The 20,366-nt window shown below is 33.4% G+C and overlaps 1 protein-coding gene across 5 annotated transcripts in view; it reads left to right on the top strand.

Annotated features, from left to right (window-relative positions):
• Tbc1d5 (TBC1 domain family member 5) overlaps positions 1-20,366 on the top strand; it is a 501,737-nt gene that overhangs the window by 298,890 nt on the left and 182,481 nt on the right. The gene's annotated exons all lie outside the window — the stretch shown is intronic.

Below are 20,366 nucleotides of genomic sequence, written 5' to 3'. Positions count from 1 at the left end.
CAGATCCCTAGAAGTAGAAGCAAGAACTGTTCCATCTCTGTTTTATTTCATTTCCCCTCGTTCTTATGTGCTTTATGCCCATTACTTTCACGTATGGTGTATCATCTAATATTCTCACAAACCTTGTGAATTGAGTATCTCCCTATTCTTACAGATGAAGAAGCTAAGACTTAGTCTAACTTTACATAGTAAACAATGAAGTTATAATTCAGACCTAGGCAGGATTGACTACGTAATTTGCTACAGAGCCCTAGGCAAAAGAAGAATGTCAAAATGCTTTTGAGAAATAAGAATTTCAAGATGGATATAGTAGATCATTAAATGAAGCATTCTTAAGAAGTACAGGATTGTGCAGGTCATACACACACAAAGCTAATCCCTGAACCAAACAGTCCTATAAGATGTTCGTACTCTTTCCATTTTATCCTGTGGTCATCTTTTGCTCTACCTTCAGAAGTGATGTTAATAAAATAGATTTCCTTTTCATTGAACATAATGTATTAATTTTCTTTAGCCACATAACTTCATAACATACTATAGCAGAAGAATAGGGAACCACTTCAAAGAAAGGGTGTTTGTATTTTTTAAGTAGCTTGTAAAGTATATAGTTAAATTTGCAAATATGGTTTGGGGCTGTGGTTGTAGCTCAGTGTTTGAGTGCTTGCCTAGCATGCGTGAGGCGCTGGGTTTGATCCTTAGCACATAAAAATAAATAAAATAAATGCATAAAAATACAATAAGATTGTTTTTTAAAAAATAAGAGTGGTTTTAATAAATCTGAGTTATATGATGCTACAGACAAGAGTCCACTTTATTGAAATAATAGAACATTTATATGTAGTGCTGAGTAGTCTCTTGACAGTTATTTTTATAAAGTCTAACTCTCCAATAGTAGAATATCAAAAAATTAAGAAGATATTATTGAGATGTACATAATAGAGGTTTAATAAATATGGATTTTTTTATTTGTATTATAAAGAATCTCAAATGAGTCAAAAGTTTAGAATTAGAGGGGGCTGTTTGGGTTTTTTTTTTTTTTTAGCCCAGAGAAAAGAATTGGTGAGTTGTTAATATGTTGTCATGTTGCATGGAATCTTTCACTAAGAATAATTCTCAGCTGTTTTTCTTCTCTGGAAGCCATGAACTGTGATCGAAGAAGTCTTCTTTCCTGTTTTAATCATGCTCATATTTGTGTGTGTGTTAACCTCATCATTAAGAGCAGCATTCCCACTAGAAATGAGAAAGCTGTGTGTGACATAGGTGTTAGGCAACATTTTAGGCTATTAATGAGTTGCTACTTAAACATATAGGTCTAACGTAAAAAATGTATTAGCATATAGATCTAGCTTAATGCATTTTTGATCATGGACCTAAAACTGTATTTTGAAATAGCTAGTGACAAGGATTCAAATTCTATATTCCATTGTGCACTCAAAGAATTAACATATTCAAATATAAATCCCACTTGACATCCTCAAAATGCTGTTTGCTGCAATCTAAAAACTGGTCTTTAAATTGGGGAAAGAAATTGGTGATATACATGTTTCTCCTTTCTTTGAAATTCTTTCTAATTTCCTGCCTCTTTTCCTGTGCTAGTGCTTTATGTTGCAGTGGAGATGAAGTGGGCTTCAGGACAATAATTTATAACCAGGGTGTTCCACTTTCCTTCAGCAGACATTAATCTCCTTCAGTTTCCTCTTCAACATAATAATTCACAGAGCTTCTTCAACATCCTGAATAGTATTTTCCCAGTAAAATCCTGTGGTCCATGACATAATTTCTCTGAATTTTTTCAACATTATTAGCGATAATAACAATATAAAGGCTTGTAATAACCATAGCTTCCTCATTTATTCCATTATTTATAGACCCTTATCTATATTACCTTTAAATATTTATATAGAAGAGATCACTCATTGTTTGAATTTGATGAGTACTTCATTTTATAGTTCAAGAATTTCACTGATCCATTTCACTTATTAATTTGATTTTATTACTAATATTTGTGAGGTACATGAAAGGTCAAAGTGCTTGAATAATCTTATATCCCTGCATGCTCCCCTAAAATGTCCTTCCCACCTGTGTATGTTTATTGATGACTGTTAGTAACTTTGGGGTCAAAAAATAGTACAAAATAACAGTTGGAAACACAGACTTTGAAATGAAACACTCCTATTTAACCACTTTGAGCCTTTGTTTTTCATCTGTGGAGATTCAGAATAATGGTATTTACTTCATAATGTGCTATGAGAATAAAGGCATATACAAAAGGCTTAGTTCTCAGTATGTACTAAACATTCAATATATGTGTGAAAGTACCTTTTAAGCATTATCTGTCATTACCATTCCTTAATTAGGATATTATGTCTATGTAAATATGACATAGTGGGATTCATGCACCCTTCAAACTCTTAGACTTCTCTATACTTTCTTCACTAAAACATGTGAGTTCCCACTTACTAGAAATATGTAATAGGTGTCTTTTAGAGCTTTTTAAAGAGGTAGTACAGAAGTTGAGAGTAAACTTCTGGTAATGATCATAACAATTTGTACAATAATTTTATGTCCTTGAAATTAATAAATATTGTAGTTTTGCATCATGAAAATGAAGTGAGACTGTTTTGTTCTATTGTCTTATAGGTGTTATTACTGTAAACAATTGCTCATTCTACTGACTATTCCTGTTGGAAGAAAGTTGATTTAGTTTTACATTCAAAATCGGCACCGAAAATTCAATCTATGATCTGAGAAAAATAAAATAATCAGTTTTCAGTTAATAAAAACAGCTCATCTCAAGATGATACCATAATTTATATTGGGTCGTCTAAAATGTATTTTTGCTTGACAGTTCTTTTACAGAACTTTTATTTTCAAACAAAATAGTTTCCTATAAAATGTTTCAGCATTTTACAAAGAATAAAATTTCTCTTGATTTAATTCAAAATTAGAAAATAATTTGGTAAAACTGTCAATGATGAATGAGCCAATGCAAAATGTTACCAGTACCAATAAACTTTATAGAATGAGGAGTAAGTCATACATATGTTTATGATGGGATAATGGTGATACAAAGACACCAATATATTTGTGCACTTATCTAATTTTACTCAGTCCTTAGCAATTATATGATACAATAAAAATCATTTGTATCGTAATAGTTATAATTGTCATTAAGGAAATATGTAATTACTTCATTTTTAAAAATAATTTTTGTTAGAGAATATATTGTAAGTCTCCTTAAATGGGCAACATACGATATCTAAACATATCTGCAGCTTTAAGCAAATGAACTTACCAAAATTAATTAATGATTAGTGTAAAAATACTAATTCCACTGACACTGGCTAACACTCTTTTAAATTAACTTAATTCTAGTTCAATTGATGATATTTATCTTCAAACATAGGAAAAAAGTACCCATGAAATCCTGTGTTACCTAAAATCTTGCTTATTAATGCTGTTATTTATTATCTTCTGAATAGTTTTAATTTTGTTGTTGTTAGCCAATGATAAATCGAATTTCTATTTTAGGTTAAGCAGAATAAATCTGAAATTAAATGTTAAGCATAGTGATATTGTCAAATAATACATTCTAAAAGTAATTTGCACCATGTATGTCATTAATTTTATGAAAGATTACTCCTGCTGCACTTGGAATGCAGTTTCTTTTTTTTTTAATTCAAGAAATTAGCATCTGAGTTGGCTTTTGTTTGCCAATTATTGATTTGTATTTGACATTTTTTAAAATTAAGTGCCTGTCAATGCATAGTAATTTCCAAAGAAAAACATTGACCTATTTTTTATGACTTTCCAAGGTAATTTTAAGAGTTGTTTTTGTGGTATTTTTATTTTTATTGTGAAAATAAGGTCCTGTGATATCATCACTTGTGGGTTGTTTGTGCAAAAGCATCCAAAATATTTGCATAACAGTTCTATCATGTAAATCCCAAAGGCAGCACATTCATAGGAAGATTCAGTACTATTTGCACTAATACAATTACAATATTCTTTAATAATGAAACTAAAAATTGAAGTTTAAGTTAACAATTTTTGCTAGGCCTGAATGACTCTTTTATTATCACCTTTAAATATATTCAATCTGTAAACTTTTGACTGCTTTTACACTTTGGTATAAATAGAATACATAATAAGCATTTGTGGGGTATGTAATTAATGTCACTTTTGAGGAGGTCCTCATAACACACTTGGGCTTTGGCACTATGAAATTATGAGATCCTTACAACACTCAGGGGATAAATTCCATATCCCCCAAAGACTTATTATACATTCTCCATATCTGTTTTCTATTTTCTGGGTTAGCAGTTGTTTTGCCATGTGGTTTATAATAATTTAATTGGGTAAGATTGTTAGTTATTGATTAATTTGCTAAATTTTGCAATACAACTTAAAGTATACCATAGTATATGGGTTCCAGTACATATCACACTATAATTACATGTGAATACGAACTGCTTTTTTTACCCTATACTTTAAATATAAATATATGGCTACAATTATATAAATCTCAATCATCAGAAATCACTATAATTATTTATCTCAAAAATTCTATCATTCAGTAGTTTAAGTAAGTAGTTGCCTAGAGATAGTTAATAAATGAGAGGCTGCTTTTTTTCTTTTCCAGTGAGCTTTATATTACACATTAAACCTAAGAAAACAATATCAGGGATTCGATGAAAACAGTTTCTGATAGCTTGTTTTCATATACAACCTAACATTTCCCAACAATTACTTCTTTCAAGAAAGTTGGACTTTTTCTCTTTGTACATGAAAAAAAAAATCACAGATTAGAATTATAAGGAGGAATATTAAATATTTGAAATAATGACTGATACTTCACAATATTTATTGTTTCTCATGAACTAAACAATGTTCATTATATTTTACATCCTCACAACATACTCTAATTTTTTACCATTTTTAAAAATTCATTTGTTAAGTATGACAGCAGAATGCATTTCAATTCATAGTACACATAAAGAGCACAATTTTTATGTCTCTGGTTGTACACGAAGTAGTCACACTTTTTGTGTTTACATACATGTCCTGGGGATAATGATGTCCATCTCATTCCACCATCTGTCCTACCTGCCTGCTCTCTCCCTCCCCCTCCCTCCACTTTTCCCTATCTAAAGTTCCTCCATTCCTCCCATGCTCCTCCCTCCACCATCCCCATTATGGATCAGCATCCTCATATCAGAGAAAACATTCAGCTTTTGTTTTCTGGGATTGGCTTACTTCACTTCGCACTATATTCTCCAACTCCATCCATTTACCTGCAAATGCCATGATATTGTTCTCTTTTAATGCTGAGTAGTATTACATTGTGGGTGTGTGTGTGTGTGTGTATATATATATATATATATATATATATATATATATATATATACACACACACACACACACCACAGTTTCTTTATCCATTTATTCATCTACTGAAGGACATCTAGGTTGGTTCTACAATATAGCTATTGTGAATGGTGCTGCTATAAACATTGATGTGGCTGCGTTGCTATAGTATGCTTTTTTGAAGTCCTTTGGGTATAGACAGAGGAGTGGGATAGCTGGGTCAAATGGTGGTTCCATTCCAAGTTTTCCAAGGAATCTCAATACTGCTTTCCATATTTTGGTTGCACCAATTTGCAGTCCCACCAGCAGTATAGGAGTGTGCCTTTCTTCCCACATCCTCACCAGCACTTATTGTTGTTTGTATTCTTAATAGCTGCCATTCTGACTGGAGTGAGATGAAATCTTAAGAGTAGTTTTGATTTGCATTTCTCTAATTGCTAGAGATGTTGAACATTTTTTCATATATTTGTTGATTGATTATATATCATTTTCTGAGAAGTGTCTGTTCAATTCCTTGGCCCATTTATCGATTGGGTTATTTGTGGTTTGGGTGTTAAGATTTTTGAGTTCTTTATGTATCCTGGGGATTAGTGTTCTATCTGATGTGCATGTGGTGAAAATTTGCTCCCATTCTGAGGCTGTCTGTTCACCTCACTGATTGTTTCTTTTGCTGAGAGAAAGCTTTTTAGTTTGAATCCATCCCATTAATTGAGTCTTGTTTTTATTTCTTGTGCTATAGGAGTCTTACTAAGGAAGTCAGGGCCTAATCTGATATGATGAAGATTTGGGCCTACTGTTTCTTCTATTAGGTGCAGGGTCTCTGGTTTAATTCCTAGGTCATTGGACCACTTAGTGTTGAGTTTTGTGCATGATGAGAAATAGGGGCTTAATTTCATTTTGTTGCATTTGGATTTCCAGTTTTCCCAGCACCATTTGTGGAAGAGGCTATCCTTTCTCCATTGTATGTGTTTGGCACCTTTGTCTAATATGAGGTAACTGTATTTATGTGGGTTGGTCTCTGTGTCCTGTATTCTGTACCATTGGTGTACAAGTGCCATTGTTTTGGTGCCAATATTATGCCGTATTTGTTACTATTGCTCTGTAGTGTAGTTTATGGTCTAGTATAGAGTTGCCACCTGCTTCACTCTTCTTGCTAAGTATTGCTTTAGCTATTCTGGGTCCCTTGTTTTTCCAGATGAACTTCATGGCTGATTTTTCTATTTCTATGAGGAATGCCATTTGGATTTTGATTGGAATTGCATGAAATCTGTATAGTGCTTTTGGTAGTACGGTCATTTTGACAGTATTAATTCTGCCTATCCAAGAACAAGGGAATTCGTTCCATCTTCCAAGGTCTTCTTTAATTTCTGTTCTTTAGCTTTCTGTAATTTTCATTGTAGAGGTCTTTCACCTCTTTCATTAAGTTGATTCCCACGTATTTTATGTTTTATTTACTTATTTTTTAAGGCTATTGTAAAAGGGGAAGTTTTCCTAGTTTCTCTTTCAGAAGTATTGATGTACAGAAATGCCTTTGATGTACAGGTGTTGATTTTATGACCTGCTACTTTGCCAAATTCATTTATTAGTTCTAGGAGTCTTCTGGTGGAATTTTTTGGATCTTCTAAGTATAGAATCATATCATTGGCAAATAGTGATAATTTGAGTTCTTCTTTTCCTATCCATATCCCTTTAATTTCTTTTGTTTGTCTAATTGCACTGGCTAGAGTTTCAAGAACTATGTTAAATAGTAGTGGTGAAAGAGGGCATCCCTGTCTTGTTCCAGTTTTGAGGGAATGCTTTCAAGTTTTCTCCACGTAGAATGATGTTGCCTGGGGCTTAGCATAGATAGCTTTTACAATGTTGAGATATGTTCCTGTTATCCCTAGTTTTTCTAGTGTTTTGAACATGAAGAGGTGCTTTATTTTGTCAAATGCTTTTTCTGCATCTGTTGATCTGCATCTTCTTATCTTAAAGTCTATTGATGTGATGAATTACATTTATTGATTTCCATACGTTGAACCAACCTTTGCATCCCTGGGATGAACCCCAGTTGGTCGTGGGGCACTAGCTATTTGATATGTTTTTGTATTAGATTTGCCAGGATTTTATTAAGAATTTTTGCATCTATGTTCATTAGAGATATTGGTCTGAAATTTCTTTCTTTGATGTGCCTTTGCCTGGTTTTGGAATCAGAGTGATATTGACCTCGTAGAATGAGTTTGGAAGTGCTCCCTCTTTTTCTATTTCATGAAATAAACTGAAGAGTACTGGTATTAGTTCTTTAAAGATCTTGTAGAACTCGGCTGTGCATCCATCTGGTCCTGAGCTTTTTTTGGTTGGTTGGCTTCTTCTATTTCATCACTTGAAATTGATCTGTTTAAATTGTGTATATCATCCTGATTCAATTTGGGCAAATCATATGACTCTAGAAATTTGTAGATGCCTTTGATATTGTCTATTTTATTGGAGTACAAGTTTTCAATTTATAATTATCTTCTATATTTCTGTAGTGTCCTTCGTGATAATTTCTTTTTTATGGCATATGTTAGTAATTTGACCTTTCTCTCTCCTTCTCTTCATTAGGCTCAGGTTTTTATCAATTTTATTTGTTTTTCAAAGAACCAACTTTTTGTTTTGTCTATTGTTTCAGTTGTTTCTTCTGTATCACTTTCATGGATTTAAGCTCTGATTTTAGTTATTTTCTGTCTTCTCTACTGCTTTTGGTGTTGATCTGTTTTTCTTTTTTCTAGGCTTTGAGATGCAATGTTAGGTCATTTATTGGTTTTAAGGAATGAACTCCATGCAGTGAACTTTCTTCTTAGTACTGCCTTCATAGTGTCCCAGAGATTTTGATATGTTGTATCGGTGTCCTCATTCACATCTCAGAATTCTTTAATCTCCTCTGGATGTCTTTTTTGCAACCCATTGTTCATTCAATAGCATATTATTTAGTCTCCAGGTGTTGGAGTAGTTTTTATTTTTTATTTTATCATTGATTTCTAATTTCATTCCAATATGATCTGATAGAATGCAGGTTAGTATCTCTACTTTTTTATATTTGCTAAGAGTTGCTTTGTGGCACAATATATGGTCTATTTTAGAGAAGATTCCATGTGATGCTGCGAAGAAAGTGTATTTGCTCGTTGAGAGATGCATCATGCTGTACATTTCTGTTACAACTCAATATATATTTTATATATATATATGTGAATTAAATAAAATTGCTTAGTGTATTTGCTCATTGAGGGATGAATTATTCTATATATGTCAGTTAAGTCTAAGTTATTAATTGTATATTGAGTACTTTCTTTTTTTTTTTTTAGCTTTGTATGGAAAATCTATCCAGTGGTGAAAGAGGGGTGTTAAAGTCACCCAGAATTATTATGTTGTGCTCTATTTGACCTTTGAACTCGAGAAGAATTTGTTTGATGAATGTAGATGCTCCATTTTGGGGGCATATATATTTATAATTGTTAAGTCTTGTTGGTGTATGTTTCCCTTGAGCAGTATGTAGTGTCCTTCTTTATCCCTTTTGATTAACTTTCACTTAAAGTCTACTTTATTTGATATGAGAATGGAAACCCCTGCTTGCTTCCGTAGGCCATGTGAGTGGTATGATTTTTCCCAAACTTTGACCTTCAATTTGTGGATGTCTTTTCCTATGAGTTGAGTCTCTTGGAGGTAGCATTTTTTTTTAATCAGTCTGCCAGTCTGTCTTTTGATTGGTGAGGTTAGACCATGAACATTCACGTTTATTATTGAGACATGATTTGTATTCTCAGCCATTTTTGTTGATGTTTGGTATTTAACTTGGTTTCTCCTTTGATTAGTTTATTTTTTAGTGTAATACCTTCCTTTGCTGATTTTCATTGCTTTTCAATTCCTTATTATGGGATTTTTTGCCCAGGATGTTCTTGTAGTACAGGCTTTCTAGTTGTAAATTCTCTTAACTTTTGTTTATCATTGAAAGTTTTTATTTCAGCATCAAATCTAAAGCTTAATTTCCTGGATATAAGATTTTTGGTTGGCATCTATTTTCTTTCAGCACTTGGTATATGTTGTTTCATGATCTCCTGGCTTTGAGGTTCTGTGTTGAAAAATCTGCTGATCTATGTGATCTGATTCCTCTCTCTTGTAGTCTAAAGATTCTATACTTAATCTTTATGTTAGGCATTTTAGTTAAATGTACCTTGGTGTAGATCTGTTGTAATTTTGTATGTTTGGTGTCCTATAAGCCTATTGTGTTTGATTTTCCAATTCATTCTGCATGTTTGGGAAATTTTCTGATATTACCTCATTGAAGAGATTGTGCATTCCTTTGGTTTGAAACTCTGTGCCATCCTCTGTCCCAATAACTCTTCGATTTGGTCTTTTGATGTTATCCCATAATTCTTGGATGTTCTGCTGATGGGTTCTTGTCACCTTCAATCATATCAATTTTGTGTTCAACTTTATTTTCCAGATTGTATAATTTGTCTTCATTATCTGACTTTCTGTCTTCCAAGTGATCTAGACTGTTTGTGATGCTTTCTAGTGAGTTTTTTATTTGGTTTATTTTTTTCTTCATTTCAAGGATTTCTGATTTTTTTTTTTAGAATCTCTCTTTCTTGAATTAATCTTTTGCTACTATATATGCTTCCTTTTTCCTTTGTTGGTGTGATCAGTTGATGCATATATTTCCTCCCCTGTTTATTAGTGTCGTTAGTAGTTGTCTATATTTGCTCATTGGAGTGTTCCATTTTTGCCTGTATTTGCTCATTTAGGTCATTCTTCAATTCTCAAATCATTTTAACTTTGAATATTCTGAACTCCTTCTCTGACATTTTATCAACTGCACTGCCCTTGGGTTCTAGTATTGTAGTATCCTGGTTTGTTTGGGGTAGTCCCTTGAGTTTTCATGTTGTCTATGAGATTTCCTTTCTTGCATTTTGGATCTGATGTTTTACAGTTTTTACCCTATAATCTTGTAGTATCTGTGCAGATTCCTCTTATCTCACCTTGGTGTTGGGCTTCCAGACCCTTCCAGTATCCCAGGATGGATGCTGCTGCAACTATATTTGTTGGTGGCAGTAGCAGAAGGTAAGTTGGAGGATAGCAGTGGAGGTGCCCCAGGATGGATACAATGTCTTTCAGAGATGGGACTGAAAGGGTGGGCCTTACACTGGCTTTGAGATGCCTGCTCCAAGATGCAGCCGCTTCTAGGCCCTATCTCTTGTCCACGGTGGAGGTTAGTGCATGGGGCTATGAGGATGGTTTCAGTGACTCAAGATGGAAGTGGGTTAGACTTGGGCTCCCAGGTGGTGTGTGGGGGAGGGCAGATCCGGGCCTACCCTGCACCCTGGCTCCCATGCTGGTCAGCGAGATGGGTCTGAGCCAGGCCTGACCTCCAGCGGGGGTCTGCCAGTTGGTGGAGGCCATCCTTGGCCGAGCCTGAGCTTTCATGTGTGTCTGCCAATGGCAGGATAGACCCCGGTCTACCTTGAGCCCTGGCCCTGGTTCCTATGAAGGTCTGCAAGGCAGATCTCCATATTCTCATTTTTTAGATGAGGAAATGAAGGCTTACCATAGTTTGTTTATATTAAACAGCTGCTGAGGAGCTGAGTGGGGCTTTGAACTCATGCTTACATTCACATTCTATTTTGAGTAGGACTAAGTGTGGTAGAAAACTAAGGCAATTGAATGCACTGTGTGTTAGACTGGATCAAATTCAGCTTCATCAGATTAGCTTCAAAGACTAGGAAGGTAAATTAGAGGATTTTTGTTAACTAATCTGGTTTATGGTTTAGATTTGAAATGTACCCCCAAAAGCTCATATGTTGAATGAATACTTAGTTCCCAATAGAGCAGTGTTCAGAGTTAGGATTTGGGGAAGCAACTGGATCATGAGGGCTCTAACTTCATGAGGGGATTAATCCATTAGGGAGTCATAGCTGATGGACTCTTGGGAAATTGTGGAAACTGTAGAAGGTGGAACCTAGTTGGAGCAAATAGGACCTTGTGGGCATACCCTTGAGAATATCTTGTCCCCAGTCCCTTCCACATGCTTGCTCTCTGCTTCTCAGCTGCCATAATATGAGCAGCTTTGTTCTACTAAGCCTTTCCACCATGATGTACTGCCTTTTCTTGAATGTAAGCAATAGAACCAGCCAACCATGGACTGAATCTCTGAACCCCTGAGCTAAAATAAATTTTTCCTCCTTTAAATTGTATTTCTCAGGTATTTGTCACAGTGATATAAGCCGACTTAACATGCCTGTTAAGGAAGTAATAGAAAAATCAAGGTCACTGCAGAGCCTAAGGCCCCCAGATCTCAAAAAACTAGGATTAAGCTCAGAATATTCTATATAGAATGTGCCAACAGCACATGCATAGCTAAAATAATAAGCTATAGCTTTAAGCTTAAATCTTCCTGTCCAAGTCCAATGGTGGCCTCATAGAAGTCAGACTGCTGGATACAAAATAAGAAAAAGAGAAATATCTGTTATGTGAATCTTAACATTGACCTACTAAAAGAAAAAGCTTATTAGTAATCTGGCAAAAAGAGGATCTTTACTAATCAAAAGCCAAGTAGGAAAAGTTAGTCACATCTGTATAAATTTAGGTAAGGTACCATCCACATGCCTTCTAGGTAAATCATGGTTTTACCAATGAGAGGTAAATAAAAATTAATAATTGAGCAAGGGGAAAGCAAATGTAAGAGGACTGCTAAAAAGAAATAAAACTAGTTTAAAATAATTAAGTCTATATGAAGGAATGCAATTGTCAAAGAAGAGCTGAAAACTGAAGAGGAGTAAAAACTATTTTAAATATTGTTATATTAGATCTGTTGATCCTAGTAAGTAATTTAAAGTAAAAATGGTGTATAAAAGTTTATGTCATTCTGGTGGGTGCATTGGTGCACACCTGTAATCTCAGGGCTTGGGAGGCTGAGGCAGGAGGATTGCACGTTCAAGGCCAACCTCATCAACTCATTGAGACCCTTTTTCTAAATAAAATAGAAAAAAAAGGGCTGGTGATGTGGCTCAGTGGTTAAGTGCCCCAGAGTTTATTAATCCATTCTACCAAAAAAAAAAGTCTGTGTAATTCAGCAGTACACATGGAAGAATTCAGATATACTATGTTATTTCTAATCACTTTCATTGTTATTTGTAATCACTAAGTTTATGGTTTTAAAATTCCTTGTAAAATAGTATCAGTGCAATAGGATTGTGAACACTATATGAGAAAAATCATCCAGAGTATAATACATGGCACATTGTAAATACTCAATTATGTTTATTGTTAATAATTTTTAAGGTGCTTAGTGGAAAATGCCTTGCTTCCAATAGGAGTGGTGAAGTACTAGTATAAGAATAACAAAATAACAAGAATCCTTACAAACAGGGATAAAAGATGACAAACTCAATAGGTATAATACTATAAATAAATGTTTTAAGTTCACATAATAAAAGGCCGAGTGTCTAAACTTTATAGACAATATACTGCTTGAGACAGCTCAAGTAAATTACTTAGCTTGTTAAAAGGAACACAGAAGTGACAATAATAATATAAAAAATATACTTGAAAACAAAAGTATTGAAAGAAATTAATAAAACATTTAACCCTTTTTCTTAATATTTATTTTCTTAGTTGTAGTTCAACACAATACCTTTATTTCACTTATTTATTTTTTTATGTGGTGCTGAGGATCGAACCCAGGGTCTCACACGTGTGAGGCGAGCGATCTACCACTGAGCCACAATCCGAGCCCCAACATTTAACTCTTAACTGACGTAAAATTATTTTGGATTTTGGTGTGTAAGGTCCGTGATGGCAAGAAGTTTGTTTGTTTTGTTTATTAATGTATCTTAGATTATTCCCTAACAGAATCTGGCAGGTGGTAAGCATTAAGTAAATAATTTTTGCATAGAACAATGGATGGAAATGAAGTAAAAACAAATGAAAGATCACAAATCAATGCAAGGATATAGTGATTCAAAATATAGTGCACTGAAAATTTATTACTTTGAGGAATTCTGAGTTGTAAGAACAGAAAATAATTAATAGAAAACATGAGTGAATAACCTGTCTCCTCATGATCATAGATTTTCTATGATTGTTAGTAAAAGATAACTGAGAGAATAAATTTGAAATTTGACTGCTCCAAAATTTCAATTTAGTAAAATTCAGTGCAAATACAAACTAGTTTTAAAAAATCAACATATACAAAGAAAATATATAACAGAATGAACACCAAATTTTTTATTAGTTCTGATTATTTATACGTGACAGTAGAAAGCATTTTGACACATTATATATAATGGAGTATAATTTCTCATTCTTCTGATTGTACATGATGTAGAATTACACTGGTCATGTACTCATATATGATATTAGGTAATAATGTCCAATTCATCCTACTATCCTTCTTGCCCTCACCGCCCCACTTCACTCCCCTCAGTATAATCCAAAGTACCTCTATTCTTCCCTAGTCATGCCCCTTATTGTGAATTAGTGTCTGCATATCAGAGGAAACATTTGGCCTTTGGTTCTGTGGGATTCACTTACTTCACTTAGCATAACATTTTCCAGCTCTATCTATTTACCAGCAAATGTCATAATTTCATTCTTTTAAGGCTGAGTAATATTCCATCATGTATATGTACCACATTTTCTTCATATATTCATCTGTTGAAGGGCACTTAGGTTAATTTCATAAATCAGCTATCATGAGTTGAGCTGCTATAAACATTGATGTAGTCACTGTAGTATGCTGATTATAAGATCTTTGGGTATAAACCAAGGAGTGGGAAAGCTGAATCAAATGATAGTTCCATTCAGAGTTTTCTGAGGAATTTCCATACCAATTTCCATAATGATTGCACCAGTTTACATTCCCACCAGCAATGTATGAGTGTACCTTTCCCCTATGTCCTTGCCAATGTTTATTGTTGCTTGTATTCTTGTTAATTGCCATTCTGACTGGAGTGAAATAGAATTCTCAGTGTAGTTTTAATTTGCATTTCTCTAATTTCTAGAGATAGTATTTTGTCTTTTAAAAAATTTTATAGTTGTAGATGGACAGCATGCCTTTATTTGTTTAGTTTTTATGTGGTGCTAAGGATCAAACCCAGTGCCTCACACATGCTAGCCAAGTGCTCTGCTATTGAGCTACAGCCCTAGCTCTGTATATCTTCTTGTGTGAAGTGTCTGTTTAGTTCCTTAACCCATTTATTTATTGGGTCATCTGTTTTTTTGTTTTTGTTTTGTTTTTGTTGTTGGCACTAAGTTTTTTTTGAATTCTTTATATATCCTGGAGATTAATGCTGTATCTGAGGTGTGTGGGGCAAAGATTTTCTCCTATTCTTTGTAGGCTGTTTCTCCATGTTCTTGGTTGTTTCTTTTACTCAAAAGAAGCTTTTTAGTTTGAATCCATCCCATTTATTGATTCTTGATTTTACTTCTTGACTTTGGGAGTCATCTTAAGGAAGTCAGTTCCTAAGCCAACATGGTGAAGATTTCGGCCTACTTTTTCTTCTGTTAGACACAGAGTCTCTGTTCTTGTGCCTAAGTCTTTGATCCACTTTGAGTTGATTTTTGTGTAGGGTGAGACATGGGGTTTAATTTCATTTTGCTGCATATGAGTTAAAACCAAATTCTTATTCTTTTAATACAAAGAATCTCTTAAATTAGGAAAAAGCCACTAACCCATTAATAGAAATATAAAGTGAGCTGACAAATCATAGGGAATAATTAACAATGGACATTAAATATAGTGGGTAGCTGTTAAAATATTTAAAGAAATAACAAATTTTAAAAAATTATTTTCATTGAGATTAATAAGGATTAGATAAAAATTTTACTCACTGTTAATCAATTGTGGAGGCAATTGGAAAAGTGAGTCAGAACCTGATAAATTGACTTCTTTGATCCATGATTCCACTAAGAATTTAAATATCTTAAATGAAGGCTGTGAGAGAGATTTTTTCCAGGATTGTTAATGATATGAAATGAGAATTAATATATTTCCAATAATAGGGAATATAATAATAGAGGAAATAATATTAAAATGAAATAATTTAAAATATGACACCAAAATTATGAGCTAATTTGAAGACTAACCACATGAGAGAATGCTTATATTTTAAAAGATAAATCAGAATCAAAACTCACATATGCTGTATTTATTTTCATTCTTTCAGAAATATTTGCTTCATATAAAACTTAGACTAGAAATCATTTTAACATTGTTATCACCAAATATATCTTTTTAAATACTTTTTTTAAAATTTTCTCATTTGGAATGTATATTGATTTTATAAGGCCAAAAAATGTGAGGGCAAAATTACAATGTATGTAATTGCTATTAATGAATACATATGTTAACATTCAAAAAACTTAAACACTTTGAAGGCATTTTAAACACTGTCAGTAATATCTGGGGAATTAAGGAAAATGTAGGGATTGAAAGAATATTTAATATGAGGCGCTGTCTCTATTTCAACATCCACAATCAAATGTATTCACCTCAAATCTGACAATATTTTTGGATCTTTTTAAAAGTAGAATTTAATTCTTTTGAAATGGAAATCATTATTATGAAGAACTATCATATTTTCACCAATCAGTTGGGGAAAACAAAACTGCATTTTCCACCAGACTAGAGAAGAACTTTGAACAGAATATTTTTATTTCAATACTATCTTCTAATATTCTTTTGCTCAAAGTGGGTATTTGTGGACTGGATGGTATTACATTTAGTTATTAATGTTTCTTTATGAAACAACCATGCTTAATGAGTATGAATGAGCACATACATTGTTGCCTTATGTGATATAAGACCTTTGACAGCATATCATACAGCTTTGTTATTTGCCTGTCCAAAATCCTAGGATATTCTTGGAAGGTCACCTCTTTTAGCTAATCATGAGCTGCTTCAATCCCAAACGTAGCATCCATATGTAACAACTGAATATCTCAACTTGCTGGGAAATTTGATACAATCATAGATAACTTATTCAATGGCAGATCTCATTCACTTCTCTAGCATAACTCCCAGGGTAAAATAATAAATATTCCCATTCCTCCACAGCACGACAGAAGGAGAAAAGAAGTGAGCCTTGAAATAATGCAGGCTTATATTATGTCTTTGATATTTACTCTATTTCCTATTCAAGTTACTATAGATACTCAGGATAGCTTCTGTAGTGACTAATGTTTTCATATATATTATTGTGTTCACATATAAATATGTAAACTTAGTTTTGGACAGTGTAATATTGCTAGAATACTGTGCAGCTTGTGGGGGCATTAAGTTGGACATGATAATAGGAGTGGATTTGGCCATAAATAACAGAAATTTAACTAGCAGTGGCCTAAACAAATCAGATTTATTTTTCTTAAAGTAATAAGTCTAGAGTTAAGCAGCTGCTGACAGTGACTTGGTAGTATTAAGGCCTCTATATTTCTTATCCTTTCTTCATGTTTATGGCAAAATATTCTCAAGGTGGTGGTTATGGCTAGTGTGCTGTTCAGTTCTTTAGTAGATAGTTTAAGGCAGGAAATGTACGCAAGCAACTGGTGCAAACTATACCTGTCCTTTTGGATAAAGCATGGTAGAAACTCTGCCTGCAGCTCCCTCTAGCAGACATAGGCTCAAATTGCTTTAGTAGAATTCTGTCATGTCCAAACTTAACTGCAAAGAAGGGTAGGAAAGCAGGGAGTTATGGTTACTTTAGACCCATGCGCTCCCCGAGTCTGGGCACATTTTGTGGGTAGAGCACTGCATGTTAGACAACTGATAGTTTTTTTTACATGAAATTGAAGTTTTAGAGAAAACTCCCTAAAAGACATGATACCTAGCCTTTGTATTAAAATGTAAGTAAGAATAATAGAATAAAAAAGTGAAAGATACATGTCTATAAGTAGATACTTCATTGAATTTCAAGAGATGAAAACTCTAATATTTAAAATATAAATTAAATTGGATGGAAATAACAGCAGGTTGAACATTATGGTAGAAAAGATGAATGAACTTGAAGACACAATAGTAGAAACTATCATTGAATGCATGATAGGTACCTCAGCTTTTTAAAAAATTCCTGGGTACTTTTGATACACAGAGAAAATATCATTCTGTCATGTATATAGTTATAGACTTTATTGTGAAGTTTCTAAATAAAATGGTTTTAAATGAGTGATTTTTCAATATACTTTTGTAATGCTATAGCTTAAGAACTATAACTCATAAATCTGGAAATGCAATGTTTACTGTAGAACAGAATATCTTTGTTTGCTCCTTCCTAAAATTTTACCTATAGTTTGAAATTTCTTCTTAAATGACTTGTTCCACTGGTGTTTAAAAACCTAGCAAATATATTGGACTAATGAAAACAACCAAAAAACTGATGTTGGTATATTTAGGTAACATGTTTATAGTTTGAAATGTATCCAAATGTCTAGATTTTAAGTAGTGTTTTACAGTGAGCTATGAAATACTTCTAATGTATGTAACATATAAGAAAAAAATTTTATCATGAGTTTTCACCCCTGCAAATAAGACCTCATTTTAAAAATTATATATCATAAAACAGTTCATTTATTAAAAATCACTGTTTAGCACAGCATGATGGCACATGCCTGTAATGCCAGCAGCTCAGGAGGCTGAGGCAGTAGAATGGAGAGTTCAAAGCCAGCCTGCCTCAGCAACAGTGAGGCACTAAGCAACTCAATGAGACTCTGTCTCTAAATAAAATATAAAGTAGGTGCTGGACATGTGGCTCAGTGGTTAACACTCCGTGAGTTCAATCCCTGGTACCAAAAACAAACAAACAAACAAAAAAAACACTGTTTATTATATTCTCTAAATTTTCCTGCAAGTATGTGATTATATTCATGAGTTTAAAATTTATATATCTCAATAAGGTGATTGAAACATAAAATAATGCTAGATACCTGAGAAATGCTGATACACTGAAAACTGACAGGCCATAACATGATAGAAATATCCCTAAACTGAACATAATTCCAGATATATGTACAAAGGTATTAAAAGTTCTTTCAATTTTGTATCTTTAACAGAATAACACTTTAGCAATCCCAGTATTAAAATCACTAACCTGGGCCACTTCAGGTTATACCACCATTCTTTACAGAGAGCCTAGCAAAACTGTGAATTCCAAACCATTCTGTCTTTAACTGCTGCACATAAAACAAATATTGCTCTTCATTATACAAAATACATGTATGAAGATGTGAGGAAAAAAAGAATTGCATCACCTTAGATTGGGTAGAAAGAAGTGATGAGAAGCGTGGGAAAGGAAGGACAGTAGAATGAAATAGACATTATTATTGCTGTGTATATATACATGACTGGATGTCCAATGTAATTCTGCAACCTGTACATTCAGAATAATGAGAAATTATATCCCTTCTGATTCAAATGTATGATATGTCAAGGTCATTGTACTGTCATGTGTAACTAATTAAAACAAAAACAAACAACAACAAAAAACAAATATTGCCCCCAAATCTTACACAAAATACAAGGCTGAGAAAAAAATAAAATTTCAACAGAAATATATTATGTCAGTGTTGTCTTAAATCACAGTGGGACAAAGGAATATCATCTTTAACCTGCATGATTTGATAACATTATGATATAACTGACATTGTATTTGAGTCTATTAGCTATCAGTACATTTAGACTAGAAGGGAATTAACTTTTACTCTCGAATAAAAACTGGTTTCTAAAGCTTGGGGGAAATTTTTTTAGGACTCCCTAGGAAATAATAGTTAAGTGTAGGCAAAAATCCTAGAATTAATCAGGTTTTCATATTCAGTTTCTCTTACTCACTTCTCATCATTAGCTTTTTTATTTCATAAGTCTCTGTTTTTCTACTCTCTATCACCAAGTAGACCAGAGGCAAATTGAATATCTACTGTTAATTGCCCTAATAAGCTCTTTCCTTTTGCCATATGGTAATTAATGTGTGATATCATACTCCATGATTAAGTGTACTTTGTAATTACTCAAACCTTTGTCACTTATGCTAGTGATTACATTGTGTGTCCTTGATAAGTGTCTAGCCAGGCATGAGGTTCTGCCTTTATTTTTGGCATTCTGTTTAAAATGTATAAAACCATTTGAGAATCAGGAGTGCTTCAAATAAATGTCTGTAAGTTCAAGGTTTGTAGAAAAGTGTTCCCTGTCTAGTTTTTAATAAATTTTAGATCACTAATGTGTGTCTTGTATGAAAATTAGAAGTTATAGGTAGACATGGTGGCGCATTCCTGCAATCCCAATGACTAAGGAAGCTGAGGTGGGAGAATCACAAGTTTACAACCAGCATCAGCAACTTATCAAGGCCCTAAGCAATTTAGCAAGAACCTGTCTCAGTAAAATATAAAAAGGCTGGGGATGTGGCTCAGTGGTTAAGCACCCCTGGGTTCAATCCCCAGTCCAAAAAAAAAAAAAAAGTAATTTTTCCATGAGATGTGATCTCATCTGACCCGGAATCCTGCCTTTCGGCTAATAGTTCTTCCTTGACCTGATTGTTTGAAAATGATGAACTTGCTTAATGAAGGGAACCTCTCTTCCAAGCTCATAATTTCATAGGATGATATTTGATAAAAGGCTGATGAATTAAGACAATTTGTCATTTATTTCACTGTTAGAAAGGATGAAAGGCAAAAGTGCTTCAACCACAAATCTTTCTTTCACGAATCAGGGATACAGGTAAAACACTGGTAAAGGCATGTTGCCCTTTTTTTCCTCCTTTCTTCTCTTTTTGACCACTTTGGGTTCTTTGTCTTGTATTCATTTGTCCCCACAGATCACTCATTTTGGTCATTTATTTTATAGATCTGTCCAGAATAGCTGCAGAAAGACATATTTATTAGTAATATTTTAAAATAATAATATAGTTCTGTTTAGCATGTCTTCTAAAAACTTTTCATTGAAATTTGCTTTCTTAATAACAATACTTTATTTTCTGTACCTCAATTATTATTTGTTCTTA

This window comes from Urocitellus parryii, chromosome 3 (genome assembly GCF_045843805.1).
Source record: "Urocitellus parryii isolate mUroPar1 chromosome 3, mUroPar1.hap1, whole genome shotgun sequence".
NCBI classification, from domain to species: Eukaryota; Metazoa; Chordata; class Mammalia; order Rodentia; family Sciuridae; genus Urocitellus; species Urocitellus parryii.
This window is presented reverse-complemented; position numbering and strand designations above follow the sequence as displayed.